The sequence below is a fragment of the Myodes glareolus genome, chromosome X, assembly GCF_982192425.1.
Source record: "Myodes glareolus chromosome X, mMyoGla1.1, whole genome shotgun sequence".
In the NCBI taxonomy this organism is placed as follows: domain Eukaryota; kingdom Metazoa; phylum Chordata; class Mammalia; order Rodentia; family Cricetidae; genus Myodes; species Myodes glareolus.
The window spans coordinates 20281666-20287665 of record NC_142053.1 but is presented as its reverse complement, the minus strand read 5'-3'; positions in this window follow the sequence as shown (position 1 = coordinate 20287665).

Below are 6000 nucleotides of genomic sequence, written 5' to 3'. Positions count from 1 at the left end.
ACATTCCTTCCTGTTCTTCCCTCCTCTCTCCTCTATCCTAGTCTCTCCTCTTCCCTACACACTTGACTGCCTCCTTTTCTCCTTTCCCTTTTCTCACCTCCTCTTAATTCACCCTTAATCTTCCTTGAACCTATTCCCTACTCTTCTGAACTTTTTCGTTCTGCCTTCTCTCTTCTTCCTTTTCCACCCTCTGATCTTATTTTTCCTACCGACTCTTTGATTCTTCTTTCCTTCTATATACTCCCTCCCTTCTTTTCAGTGTTCTCATCTCTTTTTTCTCTTCCATATTCCCTCCTCCATCCCCTTCCCTTCATTCTCTACTTCCTTTTCCTTTTGTCTACCATTTCATATTCCTTGCATTCTATTTTCTCCTCATTCCTCCTCCCTCCTCTTCACTGCTCTCTCCAATTCTCTACCTGACTCTGTTCCCTTCTCTGTTGTGATCCTTTTTTCCACGTCTTCCCTCCATCCACCTCGGTTTTTATTTTTCATCCTTTCTTCCTAGTCTTTTCTCCCTAGTCTTTCCTCCAGAAATTTCTACACCTGCCTCCTCTTCCATCCTCTCTTCTTCCTTGTACTGCGTCCTCCTACATTATATTCCCTCTTCCCTCTTCCCTCCTCTTCTTCCATCTGGCACCTTCCCTCATCCCTCACATTCCCTCTTACATTTTCTTTTCTTTCCCCTCCTCTCTCCTCTTTTCTAGTCTTCTGGATTCTCTCCCTTATCTTGTTGCTACCTATTCCCTCCTCCCTTCTGTGCTTTCTCCCTTTTCCCCCTCTTCCATTTTACCTCCTCTTTCCTTTATCCTTCACTTTCATCCTCCCACCTCACTCCTATTCTCTCTTTCCTCTTTCCTCCTTTTCTACCTCTATCCACTGCCCTACTTATTACTCTTCCCCACTTTTTTTCACTCCCTCCAATTCCTGTCCTCTTTCCTTTCTCCCACATTCCTGCCTCCTTTTACCTTCTCTTTCCTCTTTCTCCTCTTCCTTTCTCATAACTCTTACATCATTTCCCCTCCTCCCTCCACTTTCCACATCCCCTTCTGTCTTTCCTCCCATTCCTTCCCCCTTCTCTTTCCTCATACTTCCCTCCCACAGTTTCTTACACTTCCTTCTTCCCCACTCATTCACAATTCTCTTGTTCTCTCTTGCCTCCTTTTTCTACCTCATTCCTGTTACATCCTCCCACTACTTCCCGGTTCCATTTTCCTATCTTCTTCCTTCTTCTTCTTTCCTGCTCCCTTTTTTATCACTTCCCTCCTCTTCTCACTTCCTCCTTTTCTGATTTTCGTTCATGTTTCTTCTTCAAACACTCTCAGCTTAGCCCTCTGCTTTGTGATCCTCTGTCCTTATCACTTCTCCCTCCACTTATCTTTTCGCTCCTCTTTTCTATCCCTACTCTTCCCTCTTGATCTTCCCTCCATTCCCTCTTCTCATGACTTCCATTCCTCACCCTTCTTTTTTCTCTTATTTCCTCCCTCCTGTACTTTTCTCCTTTCTCTTGCCTATGTCCTTCTCTCCCCTCATTTTCCACTTGCAGATTTTCAATCTTTCATCTTCTTATCACATCTTTCCTCTTCCCTCATATTTCCTCTACTTTTTTCTTCTCCCTCCCCCTCCCTTTTCCCTACTCTTTCCTATACCATCATGTTCTCTCCTCTTCCCTCTCAACCTTTTTTTCCCTATCAGTTCACTTAACTCCTTTACCCATTTCTTCCATATTTCATCTTCTTCCCTATCCTTTCTCTTCTCTCCTTTTTCCTTTTCAAATCTCCTGCTCTATTCACCTCTCTCCTATTCCCTAATCAGTCATCTGCCCTTCTCTATCCCCTTCTCTCTTATCTTCTTTTCCTTTTTCCTCCTCTTCTTTCCTCTTTCTTCCTCCCTCCTCATTACTCTTCCTCTTCCCATTCCTTCACTCTTCTATCAGCTTCTTCAGTCCCAGTCTTATCTCTTGCCTGTTTTCCCCGCTCTTTCCTCCTCCTTCCTCTTCCTCCTTGCTTCCTTTTACCTCTGACCTTTTCTTTCCTGTTTAGTCCTCTACCATGATCATCCTACCTCCCTCATTTTCCAATCCTCTGCTATTCACTCCTCCTTACACTTCCCTCCCTCTCCTTCTCTCTCCTTTTTCCCTATTCCCTCTTCCCTGCTCTTTGCTCCCCCAATACTTACTTTACCATTCCTCTTCCTTCATTTTCACTTTTCTATTGCCTCCTCCCTCCCTTTCCCTTTGCCAACTCTTCACACTTTTCCCCTCCCTCCACTTTCCTTTTCCATCCTCTTTACCCACTGTTCCTTTTCTTTCTTCTTTCCTCTTCCCTTGTAGACACTTTTATATTAACTTTTTCTTCCCATCACTTTCATCATCCTTCCTCTTTTCTCCTCTTGCTTTTCCTCCTCCCTCACTGTTCAACTCCCCTCTTCCTTTTCTTTCTTTCATCCTCTACCATCCTCTTCTCTTCTCCCTCACCATTCTACCTCCCTCTTCCATCCTCTTTCCTTCTTTTCCTCCGCATTCTTCTTATAATTTTTCCTCTTTTCTTCTATTCTTTCCTTACCTCCTCTTCCCTCTTTCCGTCCTTACTCCATCCCTCACTTCCCTCCCTCATCCTCTCTTCTACACTCTTCCCTTGATGCTCTTCTCTTTCCCCTCATCTTCTACCTTCCTTTTCCCTTTCCCAACTGTTCCCTCATGTCCCACTTCCCTCTTCAGTCCTCTTCTATCCTCTTTCACATCTTCCATTCTCCTATCTATTCACCCCTTCCTCCCATTCCCTCTCCTTCCTCGTCCCTACACTTTTCTTCTCATTTCCATTTAATCTTCACTGCTCTTGCTGGATCACTCCCTTTCCTCTTCTTCCTGTATCCCTTTTTCTTACACCTTTTCCTTTATCATTCCTATTCCCTCTTTTGCTCTTCTTCAGTCATCTTCCCACTTAATTCCTCTATTTTCTTCTCTCTTTCACTACCCTTCTCTAACTATTTTCCAGTCCCTTTCTATTTCATCCTCCACTGCCTTTCCTCTTCCATTCTCTTTCCTCCCCGTCTCTCTTTACACTACTCTCCAATTCCTACTTTCATCCTCTAATCTCTTCTCTTCTTCCTCTCTATAGATTTCCTTTTCCTTTCTCTTCCTTTTTCCCTCCTCACACCTTCTCAATCTTCTTCCCTCATCCTTCTTCTTTCTTTCTCCTCACTACTACATCCTGCTTCATTTCCCTTCCTCTTCTATCCCTGCCCTGTCCTCTTTCCTCGCTTCCCTTTGCCCTCTTTAGTCCCACTTTCTTGATTCCTTTTTCTACAATATTCTCCCCCATTCCCTCAAATGCTCCTTTCCCTTGTCCTTTCTTCCCTGTTCTTTGCTTCACATTCCTCTATCCTCCTCTTCTCTCCTCCCTCTCTTCCCTTTCATTCTCTTTCCTTCTCTTTATTCTTTCCCTGTTCTTTTTCTTTTCACTTTCCTCTTTTTCTCATCTCTTCTATCATATTTTGTCTTTTCTTCATTTCCTTATTTCTTCTAACATCTTCTTCCTTCTCTTAATCCCTCTCTTTCCTTCTCTTTTCTCTTCTCTTTTACCCTCTCTCCTCTTCCCTCCTCTCTTACCATCCATCCTCCCTACTTTTTCCCATTTCTGCCTCTTTTATTTTCTCTTCTGCTTTTCTTCCCTCTTCATTCCTCATCCCTGCTCCATGCTCCTCCCCCTCTTTCCTTTTGCTTCTTGCCTCCTCTTTCAACCTTTTCCTTTAAAAGATTGTTTTCTTCCCCCTATTCCCTTCACCCTCCTCTTCCCTCATTTTTAATTTCTTTCCTCTTCCATCCACTTTTCTTTTCACAATTTCTTCCTATTTCTTTTTCCCTCTTTCTCCCTCTCCCCAGGTTTTTCCTCCTCCCTCTTCTTTATTTCTTCCTTCTCTTCCCTCTGTTCTCCTTTTCCCATTTCTGTCTGAATCAAACTTCCCAGCCCTTTCCTCTTGGCTCTTCTTTCCAATTACCTCCCCTTTCTTTCTCTTCCCTCATCCCTACCCTTTTCTCTTCCCTTGTGTCCTCTGCCCTGTTTCCTCTTCCTAATTTCACCCTCCTCTCTCCTTGTCTTCTCTCTTCTCTGCTCCCCCTGTTCATTATTTTCTTTCCCTTACTGCCTCCTCTTCACTCTTTATCCCTTTTCTCCCCTTCCCTCTTCTATCTTTTCCTCTTCCCCTTCCCAAACCCATCCACTTACCTAGTTCCCTTTCTTCATTCACTTTTGTCACTTAGCTTCCCTTCCCTTTTCCTTCATAATGTTTCTTTCCTCAATTTCTTTATTCTCTCCTCTTGTTCACCCTTCCCTCCTCTTATCTGCTACTTCATCTTTTACTTCTTCCCTTTTCTCTCATTTATGCTAATCCACAGGCTTCCTTCTTCCTTCCTCCTCCCCTTTCCATCTTATTTACTTCCTCTCCTCAATCCTATTCCCTTTCTTTCTTCCCTATTGCCCTTATTCCCCCTCATCATCTTTACCATTCTTCCCACTTTCCCTTTTCCCTCTTTTCTTCGCTCGTCATTTCTCTCTCCTGTCCCCCTTTCTCATCACTCTTCTTCCCTTTTTTATTGAGTTCAACATTTTTCTCTGCTCCCCTCCCTGCCTCTCCCCTCCCCAATTCAACACTCCCCCAAGGTCCCCATGCTCCTAATTTACTCAGGAGATCTTGTCCTTTTCTACTTTCAATGTAGATTAGATCTATGTAATTTTCTCTTAGTGTCTTTGTTGTGGTTTAGCTTCCCTGGGATTGCGATTTGTGGGCTGGTTTTCTTTGCTTTATGGTTAAAAACAACTTTTGAGTGAGTACATGTGATAACTGTCTGTCTGTGTCTGTGTTACCTCACTCAAAATAATGTTTTCTAGCTCCATCCATTTTCCTGCAAAATTCAAGTTGTCGTTATTTTTTCTGCTGTGTGGTACTCCAATGTGTAAATGTATCACATTTTCCTTATCCATTCTTCAATCGAGGGACTTTTAGGCTGTTTCTAGATTCTGGCTACGACATAAAATGTTACTATGAACACATAGTTGAACACATGTCCTTGTGGCACGATTGAGCATCCTTTGGATATATACCCAAAAGTGGTATTACTGGGTCTTGAGGAAGGTTGTTTTCTAATTTTCAGGGTAATTGAAGCCTCACAAAAAGAGTTTGGCAATGCTCCTTCTGTTTCCATTGTGTGGAATAATTTGGGGGAATCTTTGTATTAGTTCTTCTTTGAGAATCTTGTAGAATTTAGAGCTGAAACCAGGGGGTCCTGTGTCTTAATTTTTTGGGGGGGGGAGCGGGGAGACTTTTGAGCGCTGTTTCTATTACTTTAGCAATTATAGGTACAACTGCAACTGCAAATTCAATTTTGCCTATCTAGTCTTGATTTTAATTTGGTAAGTGATGTTTACCAGAAATTTGTCCATTTCCTTCAAGATTTCCAATTTTGTGGAGTACGGGTTTTCGAAATATGACCTGATGATTCTCTGGATTTCCTCCAGGTCTGTTGTTATGTCCCCCTTTTCATTTCTGATTTTGGTAATTTGGATATTCTCTCTGCCTTTTCGTCGATTTCAGTAAAGCTTTGTCCATTTTGTTGTATTACACAAAGAACCAACTCTTTTGTCATTGATTCTTTGTACTGTTTTCTTTGTTTCTTTTTTGTTAATTTCAGCTCTCAATTTGATTATTTCCTGCTATCTAGTTCTCTTAGGTGAGTTTGATTCTTCTTCTTCTAAAGTTTTCAAATGTTCTGTTAATTCACTTGTTGTATTCTTCCAGCTTCTTTATGTAGGCATTTAGTGCTATGAACTTTCCTCTTAACACTGCTTTCATTGTGTCCCATAAATTTGGGTATGTTGTGTGGTCATTTCCATTTAATTTTAGGAAGTCTTTAATTTCTCTCTTTATTTCTTCCTTGACCCATTGATGATTCAGATGAGCACTGTTTAATTTCCATGCATTTGTGGGTTTTCTGGAATTAGTGTT